Here is a 22,051-nt window from a genome sequence, read left to right as displayed (position 1 = left end):
GTCAGCAGTTTCATATTCTCCTAATGCTGTCTCATTCCCTCGCAAAAGGCATGGGAGTGGCATTGAGAGCGACCTCATTTGTGTCTATGTGCTATATTTAGATCTGGAGTTGGATTTGACCATGTGATGTGGTTTCCGGTTGAGTAACAGTCAAAGTGTTACAACAGAATGTATTGTTGGAATAACAAGTTCTCTGATCCTGTGCTTTTGTTTTGTATAGACTTTTGTAATGTTGTCCTGTTCCTGTTTTCCTTTGTGATTACTGTGAAAATATATATTTATTATATTTCTTTCGGCAAACTTTATAACAACATTAGGCAAAATACTTTTCCTTTGTTAAGACCTTTATGTTATTACATTCTTTCCCCTGATGTCAATATCTAAAGCAGTAATATCTGGAAGAGAACCATGCCATTTAAATCTTTGCATGAATTTGCATGAAATACTGTGAATTGAAGCAGTCATATTAGAATTAACAACAGTTAAAATATTTATTGTTTTTTTATCATGTTTACAGAAATCTTCTTAGAGGCTGATGTTTATTAAAATTACTACCCAAGTACCAATAAACATTTTATTTTCTAATACAAATATAGTAGTTCTCCAACTGGTGTACATAATTTCACAAATTCACCAGTAAACATAAGGCATTATAGAACAATTTTAAAACCTCCAATCCTTTTAGCGCAGTCATAATGGTTAGAAAGTCGTATTTATTTCAGATTTGTAGAGGGGGGAAGTGAATGACCAACACCTTCTTTCACCTAGTACCTCTTAAACTAATAAAACATAGAATAGAATACAAAATACTATAAATATTTTTTCTGACTTGTTGATCAGCAAGTCAAATAGCTCTGAAAAATGTGATGTTAAAAAACAAACTAAACTCTTTTTTTTCATTTTTCTTGTTTTTCTTATTGAACAAAAAACAAATATTGAACAATTATTAATGTATAAACAACTTGCCAATATAAACATTTTTACTTTACAATGAACAGAACAGGTGCATACAAATACAACATAAAGAGAAAGACAGAATGACAAAAAGAGTGGCCAGGGTATTTCTTGTAAATGATATCTATAATATGTCACTCCGTCACTCCCCTCATCAACCGATCTCGCCAACCTGTTCACAATCCCGATTTCCAGAGTACTGATTACCCACACCTGCAGCCACTCAGTCCAGTCCCTTTATATACCTGTTCACCACAGTTAGTCAGTTACTCTGATCCTTGCTCTGCCTGCCCGCCCGCCCGCCCGATCCGTAGTTTCAATATAATTATAGAATATACATTATTATTGTCAATAAGTCTTGATATATCCCATTTAAAAATGTAAATTTAATTTTGGGAGAAAGTAAATTTAATGTATTCACTTTTATTTCTCTAACACTTTTAATAATTCAGATTGTATCAAAGCACTGAACAGTATCAAACAGGAGAATACAATGATAGGGATGTTATAATGACAAGATTGAACAATTTATTATTAAATACAGAGACGTTCTCTGTAATCAAATTGATGCTAATCAGTAGAAATTAAGTGCCCCAACAAAGCAAGCCAGGGGCGACAGCGGCAAGGAACCAAAACCCCATCCATACAGAATGGACAAAAAAAACCTTGGGAGAAACCAGGCCCATTTGGGGTCAGTTCTTGGGTCTGATCACTTGTCTCTTGGCTGTCATTGTGCTCATGTTTTGTCTTGGTGCATGGCTTTGCTTTGACAGCTGGCCACGTGCATGTTGTTATGTCTCCACCCCTACCTGTTTCCGGCTTGTCAGCTCATGTTCTCTAACACCTGGTTTGTGTGTTGTGTTGTCTCGTCTCATTTAGGCTGCTGTGCTCATAGTTGCAAGTTAATTTCTTTGCGTCATGCTGTGTTCTTCATGGACAATAGATCTGCCTTCGCTCTCTCTGGAGGTTACTTTCACTCCAATTTGGGAGCAGCTTTTATAGCTTTTATATATTTCTGCAGCCTAATGATGCTTTAACAGATTTGAATAATAGTGTAGTATTAGTGTGTTATGTGTAGGCTAGGTTAGAAAGATGTCTTTAATCTAGATTTAAACTGACAGAGTGTGTCTGCTTTCCATGTTAGCCAGATTTTTGGGTGTGAAGGATCTGCCACAGTTAATTTTGATATTCTCCCGTATTCCCAGAGCACCCCCAACAGGACACCACGAGGAACCCAGTTGAATGCCTTCTCCAAATCCACAAAACACATGTGGACTGGTTTGGCAAACCCCCACGAACCCTCCAGTATCCTGAAGAGGGTATAGAGCTGGTCCAGTGTTTCACGTCCAGGACGAAACCCGTATTGTTCCTCTTGAATATGAGGATCGACTATCAGACGAATTCTCCTCTCCAGTACCCTGGCATAGACTTTCCCAGGGAGGCTGAGGAGTGTGATTCCCCCTATAGTTGGAACATCATGGGACCTGAGGTACTCAGAGTGGATCTCGTCCACCCCCGGTGCCTTGCCACCGAGGAGCTTCTTAACAACCTCAGTGACCTCAGCCAGGGTGATGGTCAAGTCCCTCCCTGGATCCCCGGCCTCTGCTCCCTCAGTGGAAGACGCATTGGCGGGATTGAGGAGATCCTCAAAGTATTCCTTCCACCACCTGACAATGTCCCCAGTCGAGGTTAGCAGATTCCCACCAGCACTGTATACAGTGTATACTGCTCGATTGCTCCTGTCTGCTAAAAGGTTCATTTGTTTGTATTTGATAGGTATTTCTAGGTATTTGATAATACCTAGAATATCAAAATCAACTGCGGGTGGCAGATCCTTTTCCTATCTAGCACCTAAACTCTGGAACAATCTCCCTAACTCTGTTCGGGAAGCAGACACTCTCTGCCAGTTTAAATCTAGATTAAAGACACATCTTTTTAACTTAACCTACACATAACACACCAACACACTCTTTATTCAAATCCGTTAAAGGATTTTTAGGCTGCATTACTTAGATTTGCTGGAACCGGGAACACTACTCCTAAAATACGATGTACTTGTGACATCGTAAAAAGAATGGCATCTACGCTAATATTAGTCCTGTCTCTTTCTCAATCTGTTTTCACAGTTTGTATCCAGACTAGATGGTGGATCAGCACACAGAGATTATGTTCATCAGAGACCAGAAAACCTAGATGCGCCTGTGGACAGATCACCAGATCCTGATGCACACACACACACACGCACACACCAAGTCATTTACACTACCTGACACAGCTGCGTTTAAAATTGAACTGGAAGTTAAGTGCTGGGCGTCCGGTCAGAGGAGAACTGACCCCAACTGAGTCTGGTTTCTCCCAAGGTTTTTTTTTCTCCATTCTGTATGCATGGGGTTTTGTTTCTTTGCCGTTGTCGCCTCTGGCTTGCTTGGTTGGGGACACTTAACTTCTAGTGATTTAACGTCGAATTGATTACAGAGACCGTCTCTGCATTTAATAAGAAATTGGTAACTCTCGTCTTTATACATCCCTGTCATTGTACTCTTCTACATTATACTGTACAGTGCTTTGATGCAACCTGTGTTGTTAAAAGCGCTTAAAATTATTAAATAAAAATTATTGTTTGATTGATTTGTAGCTCTGTGTAGCTTCACTCTTCAATTTATCACCTTCTGTTCTCTAGCGATCAAATATAATTGAATTGTCCACATACCGCTGATACTATCTATCAAACTAATCTAACTAATTCGACTGCTGTTAGGTCGCTTGCTTTAATCTAAAACTCGGCGGTGAGTTAGTACTCATTAGCCAATTCACTTTTGTTCCCACCCGCGTTTACGTGTCTATTATTGGCTTCTTTCCGCTCCTTTTCATTTGTTCCTTGTGCTCATTCGCTCCGTTTTCACAAGCTCGTCAAACAAGAGTGGCAAGTGAATTTTCCATAACTTACGGTGAGTGAATGTATCGGTGGCTTCTCCTTGTATCGTCACTTGAACCGTTTGCCACATGTATAGTTCTCTGTCAGCGACCTGGGATTCATGTTTGATAAATGCAGGGAAATAGCTAGGCTGACAGAGAAGGTTTTAGACTTAGAGACACGCATCCAGTAAGAATGTGAGGGCTGTAGATACTGCTTTGGATGCGACTAGTTCAGTGAATCATGTACATTGTTCGGTTCCAGCTTTACAGCCCGTGCAGCAGGGCAATTGGGTAACCGTGAGGCACACTAGTCGCGGGTCATAACACCGCTCTTCTGTTTCGATCAGAACATCAAACAGGTTCTCCCCACTCAGTAACGCACCCACTGAGAAACCTGATCAAAGTGCTCTAGTAATTGGCGATTCTATTGTACGGAACGTGAAAATAGAGACACCAGCCACCATAGTCCAATGCTTGCCGGGAGCCAGAGCGTCTGACATCTTGTCAAATTTAAGTGCTGGCTAATGCTAAATGTAAATTCCATAAGATTGTTATTCATGTCAGCGCTAATGATGTTCGACTTCGGCGTTAAGTATAACTCATTTGAAGTTTTGGTGCTACATATAACATTATCTATAGAATCATGTGCTAGTGATAAATCCCCTGTCATGTTTGTACTGGCTACTGTATACAGGTCACCAGGGCACAGCACAGATTTCATTAAAGAATTTGCTGATTTTCTAACTGAGTTAGTACTGGCCACAGATAAAGTCTTAATTGTTGGCAATTTTAATATCCATGTTGATAATGAAAAAGACGCATTAGGATCAGCTTTCTTAGACATTCTGAACTCCGTTGGGGTTAGACAACACGTGTTTGGACCTAATCATTGTCGAAATCATACTCTAGATCTAATACTGTCACATGGAATGGATGTTAAAATGGTTGAAGTTCTGCAGCAAAGTGATGACATTTCATATCACTGTGTAGTCTTGTGTGAACTCTGTATAGTTAAACCTGTAAAAGTGCACCTTATTACAAGTATGGTAAAACCATCACTTCCACCACAAAAGAAAGCTTTCTAAGTAATCTTCCTGCCTTATCCCAATTCCTTAGCACATCCAATATGACGCAAAAACTTGATGATATAACAGAAACTATGCACTCTCTTTTTTCTAGCACTTTAGATACAGTTGCTCCTTTGCACTTAAAAAAGATAAAAGAAAACAATCTGACTCCATGGTGTAATGAAAACACACGCACCCTAAAGAGAGCAGCCCGGAAAATGGAGCGCAGGTGGAGAAAAACTAAATTAGAAGTATTTTGTATTGCCTTTAATAAAAAGTGTGTTGGTGTGTTATGTGTAGGCCAAGTTAAAAGATGTGTCTTTAATCTAGATTTAAACTGGCAGAGTGTGTCTGCTTCCCGAACAGAGTTAGGGAGATTGTTCCAGAGTTTAGGTGCTAGATAGGAAAATGATCTGCCACCCACAGTTGATTTTGATATTCTAGGTATTATCAAATGGCCAGAGTTTTGAGGACGCAGCGGACGTGCAGGAATATAATGTGATAAGAGCTCGCTCAGGTATTGAGAAGCTAAACCATTCAGGGCTTTATAGGTAATTAATACGATTTTAAAATCTACTCGATGTTTGATAGGGAGCCAGTGCAGTGTTGACAGAACCAGGCTAATATGATCATACTTCCTAGTTCTAGTAAGGACTCTGGCTGCTGCGTTTTGGACTAGCTGAAGTTTGTTTATCAAGTGTGCAGAACAACCACCCAATAAAGCATTACAATAATCTAACCTCGAAGTCATAAACGCATGAATTAATATTTCTGCATTAGAGGTTGAAAGCATAGGTCGTAATTTAGATATATTTTTAAGATGGAAAAACACAGTTTTACAGATGCTAGAGACATGGTTTTTGAAGGAAAGATTGCTGTCAAACAGCACACATAGGTTCCTAACTGATGATGAAGAATTAACAGAGCAGCCATCAAGTGTTCTAGATTATTATATGTGGGGTTTTTAGGTCCAATTATTAGCACCTCCGTTTTTTCAGAATTTAGCATTAAGAAGTTACTCATCATCCAGTTTTTTATATCGACTATGCATTCTGTTAGAGCCAACCAGTCCCGATAGGACTCTTTCTTCATCTGGCCTCTTCCCCAACCAGGTGATGATCAGTTGTCAGCTTTGCCCTTCTCTTCACCCGAGTGTCCAAGACATGCGGCCGGAGATCAGATGATACAACCACAAAGTCGATCATCTACCTCCGCCCTAGGGTGTCCTGGTGCCACGTGTAATGAGGGACACCTTTATGCTTGAAGATGGTGTACGTCAGGGGTGCACACACTTTTTCAACCCGAGAGCTACTTATGACATGACCGAGTCAAAATGATCTACCGCCCACTAAAAATGCAAAACACATTATTTATAAATATATTGAGAATTATTTTTATATAGTATATGCTGGTGTACCTTGCATTACTGCATCAACCTATATTGCACAATACAACTCAATACAACTGTACTTTTTTTTTTTCACCCGGAACGATGCTTCAGTGGCCGCTCTTGCCTTTGAAGTTAGCTGTGTGAAAAATGACTGCTATCCGGACAGCTGGGATTTTAGTTCCTTCACCTTTCTCCTTCTGATTGATCCTCTCATTCACGCCCCTCCAAGTGTCGCTAGCATCAGCCCCCAGCAGGACGATAGAGTCCCCGACTATAGTGTGGGCACAAATGACAGTGAGAGCCCTCCCCCAACCCAAAGTCTCAGGGAGGCAACCCTCTCAATCACTGGGGTAAACTCCAACAAATGGCGGCTAAGCTGGGGGGCTATGAGCAAGCCCACACCAGTCCGCCGCCTCTCACTGAAGAGTCCAGCCCCTTTTCGAGGAGATGGGTTCAAGAGCCCAAGCTGCACGTGAAGGTGAGCTCAACTATCTCTAGCCGGTACCTCTCTACTTCCCGCAACAACTCAGGTCTTAGTTAGAGGATATCCCGTAGATCGCTTACCTTAATGCAGCCATTTCCTCAATAGACTCAAAAAGAGTAATTTTTTATGCATTCCCTAAGTAATAGCATGCTAAGCCAGTTTGGTGGCCAAAAGTCAAGATCTCAAAAACGTGCCCCCCGGCTCCATCTATTGATCGTTGATCTGACTCACCCTAGCACGCCAACAATGCGGAAAACCTCAGAAGTCACTAAACTACTAGAAAAGTTATTTCAGACAATGTTATAAGTTAACCAAGATTAATGTTTATTTTGCCAGGCAAGAATAGGTTCCAAATTGGTATAATTCATAAACATTTGCACAACTGATCAGCAGTACAAAAAGAACACAAAACAAAATAAAACAAACTTATAATGACCAAAAAAAAGTCATTATACCTGGTCTTTAAAAAGTACATAGTGTGGTGTATGGGGATACATACCACACTATGGGGCGATCTGGCTACAGAATCGCGCCTTGTTGTATTTTGTCACTTTCCTTATATACTCAGACCAGACAAAGAGATCCCAAATTTAGTTGTAAAAACCTTTTGGTGTTTAGGTTCCCGTGCTCCAGGGTTACACTTTCAGAGACCCAAAAGGAGGGCACACCTCCTTCTCAACAGAACACAGTTCTACCAAGTTCTTAATCTTTCCCATAATATAAGTGATTGCTGTGAAATTGAGACCAATTTACCAATCGCACTGAGCCCTTTCAAATGAGACCAAACATGAAATTGAAGAACAATAGGTTCACAAGACACATGACATATAATGCCTTATGCCTAATGAACTTTAAGCCAAGTCTTTTGGGCAGAAGGAGGGAAAGCAGGAAGAGCAGAGGTGAGGAGGGTGTCATAAAAGCAACAGGGGGGGTGGTGTTGTTTACTTTCTTTTTGAAGTCCTTTTGTTCCTTTGGATGTCCCTGAGGAAACCAATAAAGCATAGCGCAAACACAGGAACAGGAAGACGTTTAACAACTGACACAGGTAACAAGAAACAAAAAAATTGCGTGTATCTTTGCCTATGATTACTATGACGTAATCACATTTTGTGAACAATTAAGTTGTGACATTTGACATTAATTTGCTGTACATACTGTTTTATTTGGCAGTCTCTCTCTTTTTCACTACAATCGGTTGCTTCATCTTTTCTTTTTCACATTGATACACACATGCACCTTTACATATGCAAGCACAATCACACACTCGGGTGCATTATGTTACGACTGCATTAAAAAAACCTGTATATATAATTATATGGGTTTTGGAGCTACTAACATTACTCACCTCTAACTCTCAGACTGCTCATCTGCTCCAGATTCTATTTCTAATGGGTTTTATTTTTGTTTATTTATGTTTTAGATGTTTATTTATTTAATTTCATTTTTACACCAGAATAACATGGTATATGACATGGATATTATTTGACCCCACAAATTCAAATGCAATTCATTGATCTGGGAGACATGCCACATGCATTATTCTGTATGTTTCTGGTTAGAAATTGTCACTAGTGTTACTACAGCCTTTCTGCATTTTTAGTTATGGATTTTAGAGTAGTATAACTGATTATTGTTTCTTTTAGTGGTTCAATTAACGTTTGCTCTCAAAAGTATGTTATTGGTTTGACTTCACAATGCAGTTTATAAAAATGAGTGTATGTCACAAACAAAATCATGTAATTAATCCAAATCAATTGTATGTAGTTTCAGTGTTTTTGTTTTTTTTACTTTGACAAGTTTGAGGTTGACATTTGTGATATTTCTGTATTTAGTAAAAAATGTGAAAAAAAAAGATTTTCATTTTTTTGTTGTTGTTGACATAATTGTTGCCAATACTTTTACACCAGTTTAGTTGAAAGAAAAATTAAACTAATAATAATAATAATAATAATAAGAAGAAGAAGAAGAATCCTTAGAAAAACAATAGAGCCCTGTGCCTATTGGCTCAGGCCCTAATAATAAAACAACAGAGCAAAGAGGGATTCTCGCACCGATGCTCAGGTCCTAATAATAATAAATGGAGTAATTCCCAGAGGGTCCTTGCACGTGGTGCTCGGGCCCTAATAATAAATGGAGCAAATCCAAGAGGGTCCTTTCTCCGTGATCCTTGGGCACTAATTAAAGCTGCAAGCAGCGATGAAAGGGCCCACGCACCTGGGCTAACCAACTCTCATAGAAGATAGGGAAAAATGTGCATTTAAAGAAGAAAATATAGAAATAATATGTAAAAGCAATTTATATGTGCCAATTTCCTGCTGCAAGCAGGTGGCACTATATGCATAATTGAACATTTACATGTAGATGTCTTCAGACCAGTACTTTAATCAAACATATGAAGTTTGGTGAAGATTGAACATGCTATGTCTCAGTTATTGTAAAACAAGTAATTTCCTGTTGTCAGCTGGTGGCACTATGTTTATAATGGAATATTATAGGGTTCTTCAGATGTGTTCAGGGCAGGACCCTTATCAAACGTGTGAAGTTTGGGGCAGATTAGACATTTTATTGCTGAGATACAACAATTTCCATGGTGAGACATAGAATTTTGTGACACTGCTACAGACAAAACCATTAACGAAAACACATGATATTTGCAATTTACCTATTACCTGATAAATACAATCTTGTTTATAACATATGCAGCCCACAAAGGTATCCTCATACTGTTTTAGGCACTATAACAAAGGCATAAACAGAAAACGTGTTACATGATTTTTAAGCAAAGCTTTTGTAGAAGTGTCACATAATCAGACTCTTTTGTTGTTGTTTTCATGTGCCATGTGCTTTGTGCCCTACTTTCTGTTCTCTGTTAATTGTCTTAATTGTCTTCAGCTGTATCCCGTTAATTTAGGAATTTACTTTGTGTATTTAAGTCCAGTTTGTTTCCATTCAGTTTGTCCGGTCATCGTTTATATGTGTGGTTTTATTCTGTCTGCCTGCCTGTCTGCAACTATATTATTTATTTTGTGTGTAGAGTATTAAAAGACTATTTATGTTATATTCTCGTCTAGCGCTCCTTCTCTTAAACCACACCATGACAAAAAGCTATTTCATAAGCGACTCTTTATTATATCTGATTTAATGGACGATTAAAGTTTGTAAATGAGTAGATTATTTACGTGAAAGGTTCAGCCCCACATCACTCATAGACCATTAGCACGAGCCTGGTTCCTCTTCAGGAACTCGAGCTGCGTCACAAACGCTTTGGGAACGCCTTCAGCGTGCGCCGTTCTGAACCACGTGTAAAGTCTGTCCAATGGAGGGGAGCGACGTCATGGACGAGATGACGTCGCCGACCAGGAAGTATAAAGTGACGCTCTGCGATGCCGGCACCAGCTTTCTGCGTTCAGTAAGCGCTACGTGTTATTGTTTGTCTATTTGCTGTCTGTTTGTCTAGCTTAAAAGAAAATACTATGGCTAATGATCAGAGTTTAAAAAGGAAATCTAAGGCGAAACACGCTGGTGTTCCATCGCGTTTCAAGCGGTGTGCTGATCCCTGCCCTCGTTATATCACGGGTGGGGACACACACAGCTTGTGCGTGGCGTGCCTGGGAGCGAGCACGCGCGGCGTCAGCCCTCGAGGGGACTGATTGTCCGCATTGTTTGCAGCTACCGCTGCGAACACTCCGCTCCCGGAGGTCTCTTTCACGAGGGAGACTTCACCAGCGTCCCCAGGGGTGCGGGACCGCTTCCGCCGAGGCGGAGCGGCGAGCGCGCGTCTGGGGATCGCAACTCGATCTGGCGGAGGAGATGGAGGCGGGCTCGTCCCTTTCTCCATCGGAGTCCGCCAGATCGGCGCTCAATCCCGTGGGTCCGGCCCGTACTCCGGCTTCTTCGCCACGGGGAGAGCGCCCACTCGCGCTCACTCTTCCTCCGAGGAGGTTGATGTTGACGTGGTGGACGATGCGCCGTTGCACACGCCACAATATGAGGAGCTCTTAGAGGTGGTAACTCGTGCGGTTGCCAAATTAAACATCGATTGGCCCGCCGAGCGTCGCTGAGCCTCAGAAATCTAAATTGGATGAAAGATTTCTGAGAGCGGCAGCCACCTCTGAGACGGAGCCTTCCATTCTTCCCAGACCTCCACAGTGAGCTGTCGGGGTCCTGGGGAAGGCCGTACTCCGCCCGTGTTTTCTCCCCCACCGCTGCTAGTCATTATGGTAATGTGGCGGGAGTCGCGGAGTGCGGCTATAAGGCGATGCCCCGGGTAGAACAGTCTCTTGCGACCTATCTGTCCCCGGTGCGGCATCGTCTTTTTGAAGGCTCGACCTTACCATCAAGGCCGCTGAGAACAACGTCGGCTTTGATGGCTAAAGGGTCTGTGACAGCAGGATTGGCTGGGGCTTGCATGCACACTATGGCGGTGTTGCAGGCATACCAAGCCGACCTGCTGAAAGAGATTGATGAGGGAGAGGGGGTCAGGTCCGATGACATCGCAGAACTGCGTCGGACGGCTGACCTCTGCCTCCAGCGTCACTAAGGAGACCGCCCGTGCTGTAGGGCGGTCTATGTCATCCCTTGTGGCCGCGGAGGCATCTCTGGCTGACCCTGTCCGACATGAAAGAGCGGGACAGGGTCTGCCTGTTGACGCCCCTGCAGCCTTCTGGCCTATTCGGCGACTCCGTTAATGAGGTCGTCGATAGGTACCAGGAGGCCCGTAAACAGGCGGCGGCGTTCAAGAGTTTCCTCCCACGTCGATCTCAGGGGGCATCGGGACGAGAGATGCCCCCACCGCGTGCCAGCTCCTCATATAGGCATGTGCAAAACAGGCGTCGCCTCTCGTTCCCCCTAAAAACAGCAGGGGCGAAGCGCGCGCTCTGGGCCGGGGCTTCGGGCCTAAAGACCTGAGGGCCTTTTTGGACAGGAAGTCCACGGCCAAGAAGCCCTGATATGAGTGGTTCAGGGCTTCTGAGGGCTGCCCCTCCTGGGGAGGATCAGGTTATGCCTGGTCAGACGGCACCCGTTCCTCCTCAGGGCCCTCAGGGAGTAACTCCGCTATCTCTGCCCTCGTGCCAGAGTGCGGAGGCTTCAACACGCGTTCCCAGCCGGATTCACCCGGGTGCGTCACGGCGGGAGCGCGCCTCCCCTGCGGGGTCCGTTTACAGCTAGCCCGTTGTCTGCCTGCCGGTCAACCGTTTCAGGCCACCGGGTTACCTGTATCTCACACACCAGAGGTCAGCCTCGAGAGGCTGATTCCCTTAGTAGATTATTTAGCAGCGTGGAAACTTCTGCCAAATGTATCTCAATGGGTCATACTAACGATAGAGAAAGGCTATCGAATTCAGTTCGGGTTTCCACCACCGACATTCAGGGGAGTCACACCGACAGTAGTCGGCCCCCAGCAGGCTCTGGTGATGGAACAGGAAGTAAGATCCCTGCTCAGGAAGGAGGCCATCGAGGTGGTCCCTCCTCATGCTGTGGAATCTGGGTTTTACAGCCGCTACTTCATTGTTCCAAAGAAGGACGGGGGTTGCGTCCTATCCTAGATCTGAGGATCTTGAACCGCTCAGTCAGCAGACTGAAGTTCAAAATGCTTACCATCAAGCATGTGGTGACTCAAATCAGATCCGAGGACTGGTTTGTCAACATAGATCTGAAAGACGCATACTTCCATATATCCATCCTTCCTCAACACAGGAAGTTTCTGAGGTTCGCTTTCGGGGGCGTAGCATACCAATATCGAGTACTTCCGTTCGCCTAGCACTCTCACCCCGCACATTTACGAAGTGTATGGATGCAGCTCTGGCTCCACTGAGACTCCAGGGCATCCGCATACTCAATTATATCGACGATTGGTTGATATTAGCTCAATCAGAGCAGATGGCAGTTCAACATCGAGATGTTGTTCTGTCTCACATGGGGGAGCTGGGTTTGAGACTGAGCGCCAAGAAGAGTGTGTTGCGTCCCGCTCAGAGGACCACATACCTAGGCGTGGTGTGGGATTCGACCACAATGTGGGCACGCTTGTCTCCTGCCCGTGTGCAGTCAATCCTCATGTCAGTCGAGAGAGTCAGGAAGGCCAGTCATTCACTGTCAAGCAGTATCAGAGACTGTTGGGCCTGATGGCAGCTGCGTCCAACGTGATACCCTTTGGCCTGCTGTACATGAGACCCTACAGTGGTGGCTCAGGACCAAGGGGTTCTCCCGAGGGAAACCCACTCCGCAAAATCAAAGTGTCACGCCGTGCAGTTCGGGCCTTAGACTTGTGGAGGAAGCCTTGGTTCCTGAATCAGGGCCCAAGGTTAGGAGCTCTATGTCGCCGGACCTCCTTGCGACAGATGCATCCCCTAACCGGTTGGGGCGCAGTATTGAACGGGCGCCCGGCCCACGGTCTGTGGAGCGATCACCACCACGGGTGGCATATCAATCTGCTAGAGATGTTAGCGGTATTTCGTGCTTTGAAGCACTTTCTCCCAGACCTGAGAGGTCACCATGTGTTGGTGCACACCGACAACACAGCGGTGGTCTCTTACATCAACCACCAGGGAGGTCTGCGTTCGCGCCCCTTGAACAAGCTGGCGCACCAGATCCTTGTGTGGTCCCAGGACAAAATCTGCTCGCTGAGAGCGATCTACATCCCTGGGCATCTCAATGCGGGAGCCGACACCCTGTCGAGACAGGGGTTGAGGCCGGGAATGGATGCTTCACCCCGGCGTGGTGAAGCAGATCTGGTCGAGATTTTACCAGGCAGAGGTGGACCTCTTTGCTTCTCGAGGAATGCACAATGTCCCCTCTGGTTCTCTCTAGTTCATCCAGCTCCTGGGACTGGATGCCATGTCTGAGGCGTGGCCGAGCGTCGCCTGTACGCATTTCCCGATTGCCCTGCTCCCGGGGTTCTGGCGAGAGTGCGCCAGGACGGAGTCAGACTACTGTTGGTAGCCCCGTTCTGGCCGGGCCGAGTATGGTTTGCGGACCTCATCGGCCTAGTAGACGGTCATCCGTGGGAGATCCCCTGAGGCCGGATCTACTCTCTCAGGCGGGGAACAATAGTTCACCCTCGCCGGAGTTGTTGAAGCTGTGGGTGTGGCCCCTGAGGGGCACAACTCATAGCCTCTGGTCTTTCAGCTGAGGTTGTTGAGACCATCCTCCAATCCAGAGCTCCTCTACGAGGAGCGTGTATGCCAGGAGGTGGGAAATGTTCACTTCCTGGTGTGGAGATCGCCACTTAAACCCAGTTAACTGCCCAGTAGGTTCAGTGCTGGAGTTCCTTCAGGCGAGATTCTCCACGGGGTTATCCCACTCCACCCTAAAGGTCTACGTGGCAGCTATATCTGCATATCATGACCCTATTGGTGGCCACTCAGTGGGCAAACACCCATTAGTTACACGATTCCTCCACGGTGTGCTGAGGCTGAGACCTCCAGTGCGGACCAGAATTCCCCCCTGGGATTTGGTTGTGGTGTTAGAGGCTCTGTGTAAGGCACCCTTCGAGCCCCTCGAAGAGGTTCCCTTACCGGTCTTATCTTTTAAGACAGCATTTCTCCTCGCCATCACCTCTCTCTGCGGAGGGTGGGAGATCTGCAGGCCCTCTCAGTGGCCCCTACTCACCTGGACTTTGCCCCAGGCATGTCCAAGGCTTTTTATACCACGAGTGGGTTATACACCTAAAATGCCCTCTGTTACACCACAGCCGATCGTACTGCAGGCCTTCTGTCCTCCCCCCTTCCAGGATCCAGACCAGCGGAAGTTCAACTGCATGTGTCCAGTGCGAGCACTGGACACTTATGTCTTGCAGGACTGCGTCTCTGCGGAGTCGGACCAATTACTTATTTGTTTTGGTCCGACAAATAGGGGTGGCGCTGCCGCTAAGCGGACTGTTAGCAGGTGGATAGTTGAGGCTATCCACCTGGCCTATGAAACCTCTGCACTCCCATGCCCTCTCGGGGTCAGAGCGCACTCTACAAGGGGGTATGGCGGCCTCTAAGGCCTATCTTAGCGGTGTCCCCCTCGGGGACATCTGCAACGCTGCGGGGTGGTCCACGCCCTCCACTTTTGCCCGGTTTTACAACTTGGACATGAGGGCTGCTCCTGGCTCCTCTGTCCTTTCCTGATGGGTGGTCTGAGGGGACCCGTTTCAGGCAGGGCCTTGGAAATATGGCGGCGTGGGCATCTCGTTCCCAAAGCGTTTGTGGCGCAGCTCGAGTTCCTGAAGAGGAACGTCTCAGGTTACGAATGTAACCATGGTTCCTCTAGGGAGCGAGGCGCTGCGTCGATGCCATACTTCCGCACCCCTGCCGGCGCTTACTTCACTACGAGGCTGGTGCCGGCATCGCAGAGCGTCACTTTATACTTCCTGGTCGGCGACGTCATCTGCGTCCATGGCGTCGCTCCCTCCATTGGACAGACTTTACACGTGGTTCAGAACGGCGCACGCTGAAGGCGTTCCCAAAGCGTTTGTGACGCAGCGTCTCGTTCCCTAGAGGAACCATGGTTACATTCGTAACCTGAGACGTTACTGGTTAATCGACCATCTATAGCTTTAATCAATTGCATCTCTTAACGATTAATCCTTAAGATCCGTATTAACAACAATTATTGTCACTTTAAGTAAAAGCAAAAGTTTATAATTAAGTTTATAATTTCGTTAACTAGAACCGTATGGATTACCTTTATGCTGTCTACATTAGATGTTTAGATAATCAAAATGTTTTTTATACCCACTGAGATGTATTTCTCAACAGATCTTGGACAACTTTGAAAGAAGAAAAAAACAAACACAAAATTGTCTGCAGAAGAAAGAAAAACATCTTGGAAGGGCTGGGTATCTGTTACTTTTTAGGCATTGACCATATTGTCTTGAAACCATTGCGATAAGAAAATGTCTTGTTGATCGATAACCAAATGTAATACTTCAACCAGGATGTTTATTTACATTTATTCATTTAGCAGACGCCTTTATCCAAAGCGACGTACAAATGAGGTAGGCATATAGAAGCAAATTAATATCAGCAAAAGGGCAGTAGTGCATAAGTGCTCTTGAGTGGGGTCTTGTCTTACCTAACGCAGACACAAGGCTTTTTTTTTTTTAAACAAGAAAAGGATAGGAAGGAGCAGGAGAAGAAGAAGAGAGTGCTATCAATGTTGGGTCAAGTGCAAACGAAAAAGATGAGTTTTGAGTTGGTTTTTGAAGATTGCTAGTGACTCTGCTGCCCTAGTGGCAACGGGCAGATCGTTCCACCAGCGAGGAACAGATCAGGTGAAGGTGCGCAAGAGTGATTTTGCACCTTTTTGTGAAGGCACTGCAAGACGCCTTTCGTTTCTAGAGCGTAGGCACCTAGAGGGAACATATGATTCAATTAGTGAGTGTAAGTACGAGGGAGCGGAGCCTGTGATTGTCCTGTAGGCCAGCATCAGGGATTTGAATTTGATGCAGGCATCTATAGGAAGCCAGTGTAAACTAATGAAGAGGGGTGTGACGTGGGCCCTCCTTGGTTCGTTGAAGACCACCCTAGCCGCTGCATTCTGTACCATCTGAAGAGGTCTGGTTGTAGAGGCTGGGAGGCCAGCAAGGAGGGCGTTGCAGTAATCCAGTCTACTCAGGACTAGTGCCTGGACGAGGATCTGTGTAGCGTGTTCTGATAAGTACGGTCTGATTGCGTGACTGAGTAAAGCAGGACACGCCTCCCAATTTGCAACAACAAAAGGTCCGAAACTCGCACGACACTTCACGACAATAATCACGTGACACGACAATAATCACGTGACACGAGGTAAACAATACAGCGAAACCTAGCAACGAGGCTGCGCTACAATAAGACTAGACTACAAACAAATACACTTACATGTTCCTGCAGACTAATGCCGATCAACTGCTTCTCCTCAACTGCTTCTTGATTATGTCTGTGTAAAAGGACAAAGTTAACATTTTGAAACAGTAAGCATGCAGAATGCTTTATGTGCCTAAATCAAGTTCTGGTGATTGGCTGTGGCAAGGCAGGTATTGGCGAAGTAACTTGTGCCTAGAGTTACAAATAATTTCTCCTTTAGTATGTTTTAATTAACACACAATTATATTCATTTAATAAAAAATGAGTCATGTTTAACCTCTGCTTTCTCACACAGAACTTCCTGGACAGTAATTAGTCTGGTCTTAAAAGAGGCGATTCAACTGAGCTTCTAAGTCATCTGTACTCATTTTGCTAGATCCATCTGTGGTTTTTGGCACCTGATTGTCCTATCAGCCCTCTTGACAAAGGGTGTCTCAGGAACTGCACTCTAGTAGCTGAAGTCTAAACTCTCAGGTAGGTCCTTCAGGGTGTTATTAAAGGCTACTGTTGTGCCTACAGTTGACTAGATCCTGCAGATTTGCCCTGTACAGTATTAGGAAGATCAGACCCTTCCTTACAGGGCACAAGCTCCTGTTCTCTCCGGATTGGTCTATGTGCTCTCTTAGCAGATCTTTCAGCATGTTCTACCAAGCCTCTACGACTAACCCAGAATCTGGTACTGTGGTCTTTAATGAGCTGATGAGAGTGAATGTCACACACCTGTCCATTTTCAATAAATGGCTAAAAATGCTTTTTTTTCCCATCAACGCTTGAACCAGGAAAGTGATAGTTCATTCAAAATGTTAACTTTGTCCTTTTACACAGACACAATCAATAAACATCCTGGTTCTTTCAGGCCTTTTATAATGTCAGTAAATGGCTGCCATGTTTTTGAAGCTCAAAGTGCATCCATCATACAGATTTTGTCGTGGAATTTTTCTTGGGAATAAGGATGACCAACAATACTTAGCAATAATCAGCAATTTTATTGAAGAGTTGCAGACAGAGATACAACACTGGAGATTAATCGATCATGTCTCTCCAACTAATTTAATTTAGCTCCTCATTTAAACCCCAAAAAGTTACCTCCTCCTATTCGTCTAGACCCCCACACATCTCATGCATTTTATTCACTCATTTGCATGTTAAACAGAATACATTGTTGTGGTTTGGTTTCTCCAACACTGGGAACCTGGGGAGCGAGCGCCGCTATTTCCCCAGAGGGTGGTCCAGGAGCGACACGCGCTGGAGGGCACGCCGCGACCAGTCAACAGGCCAGCGGTTCCCTCTGCTCACGATGAGCCGATGCCTACGGAGGATCCAGCACCCCCCGCATGCGCATGGCTGGCCGGCTGCATCCTCGAGCTGCCCAAGGGAGCCTCGGAGGTGGAGGTTAAGGTGAACGGCAAACCCTTCCGGGCCCTACTGGACTCGGGCAGCAAGGTCACCCTGGTGCGCGTGAACATCCTGGCCCCACGTTTTGAGAACACGGCGTACATTCCGAAACCTGTGTGCACAGGGACACCCGGCAAGTTCTGGCCCCGCAGGTCCATCTCTCGGCCAAGGCGGGGGCCTGGCCAGTAGAAGTCGGTGTGGTCAAAGACCTCCCGTTGCCGGTACTGCTAGGAAAAGACTGGCCGGGCTTCGACCACCTGCTTGCTGCTGCCACTCAGCCTGCCAGCCCCAGAGGGAACCGCCAACAATGGAGGCCAGCCCGCGAACCACGGATCCACCCCACATTGCTAGCCTCGGACAGCAGGAGAGGTGGTGACTCCCCCTCCTAAAGTTCTAACCTGTTTTTTGATGTCTTCCAGCAGGTATCGGGAGGGGGCTCGTTCGCCAAAGCCCAAAAAGAGGACGATCACCTCAAACACTGCTGGCCGCAAGTACGTGTTGTTGAGGGGCAGGACGTACGACCTGGGCCCCATCCTCTCCCGAACTTTGTTGTTAAAAATGGCCTTTTGTACTGCGTCACCCAGTGGAGAGAGGAGGAGAAATTGCTCTTGGTGGTACTCAAGTCAAAGACGGAGGTGATCCTGGAACTGGCCTACTCTCATCCGATGACAGGACACCTCAGGGCAGCCAACACCGCTCAGCGTATTCAGGACCATTTCCACTGGCCAGGTAAGTAAAGCAGTTGTGCACTTCGAGTGCATCGGGATGGACCTAGCAGGACCGTTGCCAAAGTTGCCATTGCCCGAGGACACGAACACGTGCTGGTCATCGTCGACTATGCCACCCGTTATCCTGAAGCAGTCCCCCTCCGGAAGGCCACAGCGAAGGCAATTGCAAAGGAACTGTTTCTCCTCTTCAGCCAGGTCGGCAGCTGAAATTCTGACCGACCAGGTTACCCCCTTTATGTCCCGGCTAATGGCTGACCTCTGCCGGCTGCTGCGAGTGAAACAGTTGAGGACCATGGTCTATCATCCCCAGATGGATGGCCTGGTCGAGAGATTTAAGCAGACACTGAAACAGATGCTCAGACGTGTGGTAGCAGAGGACAGGTGGGACTTAATGCTACCCTATATCCTCTTCGGCATCAGAGAAGTCCCTCAAGCCTCAACTTTGGACGGCAGCCCTTCGCACCATTGTGGAGCATGTTAAGGAGATGAGGGAGAGGATAGACCGCGTCATGCCATTAGTCAGAGAGGAGAGCCTGCGGAGGCCATGTGTGAACAAACGTGGAACAACCATGTGTGGCCAAAATAACCACCACTACCCCTACTGAAACTAACACTGATACTATCATCTCCCAAACCATTTTTCCAGCAGTCATATCACTGGGTCATTTATACCAGAATTTTAAGCCAATTCATTTGATAATGCCGTCAACCCCTCTAGTGCCCTTGTGATACTGCCATCTGGTGCAGTGTTGTATGAAATGTACATGCAGCATGTGCGTTTTACCATTTTGAACCCCCAGCCCCCATAGCTTTAACAGATGTTTGTGATGTTACTAGCCCGGGACCAATTTTGGGTCAATTTAACTGCATGTTGTTCCAGTGTCAATTAAACAATTAAGCTTTACCCCATTTTAATTTTGGTTCTTCCCAATCGGTTTTCGACAATGCCACCTGTTGATTTATGGAAATCTCCTCTTACTCCTATTGTCTCCACAGATTTTTAGGCAATCTTTTATATGGTGGCCTGTTTTTCAGCATCCACAACAAGCTTCATGATTTGGTTCTCCAAAAATGCTTGGTGCCTAGTTGTTCCCCTGCAGGACAGCCTGGCTCACAAAGGCAGTAGCCCTTTTCGTTTTCTCTTTGACCTGCTATTGCAGTCACCTGCATTAGCTTTCTCTGGACCTCATCTGCCTGATTCTTTAAAGCTTTCTCACTCTGTTGATGCCTTTGACAGTGGTGCTTTAGTGTCTCTTCCCACTCATTGTGGTTTTTCTGACTCAGTCCTAGAGTGTGTAGTAACATTGCTTTGACTGGAGCTGGCAGTGCATTTATGTGCCCATTCCTGAACAGTTGAGTCTCCATGCGTCTGGGATTTATGGTGGGGTCATCACCTCCCTGTTGCCTCGACATTTTGGCATGCTGCGGTATACAGCTTATACAGTCCTGCTTCCCTAGTGGCGGAGGAGTCAGTTTTGCCTCATCAAATTTCATTGGGTATAGAGCCCTTAGGAGTTCCAGACTACTCCTCGATATTGATCAAAGCTGTGCCCATCAAAGTCAGGCATTCCCACAGCTTGGCTCAACCCTGCATCAAGCCATATATCCTCAGCCTCTCTTAGACTTAAGCATTTGGTCAGAAGAACCTATAGGTCTCCTACGGCTAACTTCTGGCCCTGTGTTTCTGTTTCTACAGCCTCTATCCATGGCCCTGCACCTTCCCTCAAATCAATTTATTCATCATTTTTCAACATCTCTGTGGAACATAGTTAGTGTGTCTTCCCTCTATTCGATTTCTCGATGCTTGTGGATTGCTCAATTGCTCCTGCTCAATTGCTCCTGTCTGCTGAGAGGTTGGTTTGTTTGTAGCTCTGTGTAGCTTCGCTCTTCAATTTATCACCTCTTCTCTAGCGATCAAATATAATTTAACTGTCTACATACCGTTGATACTATCAAATTAATCTAACTAATTAGACTGCTGTTAGTTCGTTCGCTTTAATCTAAAACTCGGCGGTGAGTTAGTACTCGTTAGCCGATTAACTTTCTTTCCTACCCGCGTTTTCGCGCCTGTTGTAGGCTTCTTTCCACTCCTGTTCATTTGTTCCTCGCGCTCGTTTGTTCAGTTTTCACAAGCTCATCAAAACAAGAGTGGTAAGTGAATCCTTACGGTGAGTAAATGGCTTCTCCCTGCATCGTCACTTGCACCGTCTGCCACATGTATAGCTTATCCTTCTCTGTTAACGATCAGGGATTCACGTGTGATAAATGCAGGGAGATAGCTAGGCTGACAGAGAAGGTTTTAGAATTAGAGACACGCATCCAAACTTTAATTGAGGACAGTAAGAATGCGAGGGCTGATACTGCTTTGGATGCGACTAGTACAGTGAATCATGTACATTGTACGGTTCCAGCTTCAGAGCCCCTGCAGCAGGGCAATTGGGTGACCGTGAGGCGGGCTAGTCGCGGGTCAAAACAACGCTTATCCGTTCCGATTAGAACATCAAACAGGTTCTCCCCACTCAGTGACGCACCCACTGAGAAACCTGATCAAAGTGCTCTAGTAATTGCCGATTCTATTGTACAGAACGTGAAAATAGAGACACCAGCCACCGTAGTCGAATGCTTATTGGGAGCCAGAGTGTCTGACATCTTGTCAAATTTAAAAGTGCTGGCTAATGCTAAACGTAAATTTCGTAAGATTGTTATTCATGTCGGCGCTAATGATGTTCGACTTTGCCAGTCGGAGATCACTAAAAATAATATTAAAGAGGTGTGTGAATTTGCAAGCACGATGTCGGACAATGTAATATGCTCTGGTCCCCTCCCTGCTTACCAAGTGATGAGATTTACAGCAGACTGCTGGGTCTCAATGGCTGGATGTCTAAGTGGTGCCCGCAAAAAAACATAGGCTTTATAGACAATTGGATGAGTTTCTGGGGCAGACCTGACCTGTTAAAAAGAGATGGGCTTCATCCCTCCTGGGGTGGTGCTGCTCTTCTATCTAGAAATATGGCATATAGTCTTATAGCTCCAACATGACCAACTAGTGCCCAGGTCAGGAAGCAGACAGACCGGCTAAACCGACCGTCTGCTAGCTGCCTCACGTCACAGAAGGAAGTTAATTCTCAGCACATAGAGACTCTTTCACCTAGATATCACACTATAGAGACTGTCTCTGTTCCCCGAATTAGAATATGCAGAGAACGTCCAAACCAAATCAAAAGCAATAATTTAATTAATGTCCAACAAATTAAAACTACCTAGAATTCAAATAAGCAAATGATAAAACT

General features: G+C 45.4%; 1 pseudogene; it reads left to right on the top strand.

Annotated features, from left to right (window-relative positions):
* The first annotated feature begins 12,225 nt into the window (after nt 1-12,225).
* On the top strand, nt 12,226-19,366 carry LOC122324806 (annotated as a pseudogene).
* The last annotated feature ends 2,685 nt before the right edge of the window (nt 19,367-22,051 follow it).

The sequence above is a fragment of the Puntigrus tetrazona genome, chromosome 20, assembly GCF_018831695.1.
Source record: "Puntigrus tetrazona isolate hp1 chromosome 20, ASM1883169v1, whole genome shotgun sequence".
In the NCBI taxonomy this organism is placed as follows: Eukaryota; Metazoa; Chordata; class Actinopteri; order Cypriniformes; family Cyprinidae; genus Puntigrus; species Puntigrus tetrazona.
This window is presented reverse-complemented; position numbering and strand designations above follow the sequence as displayed.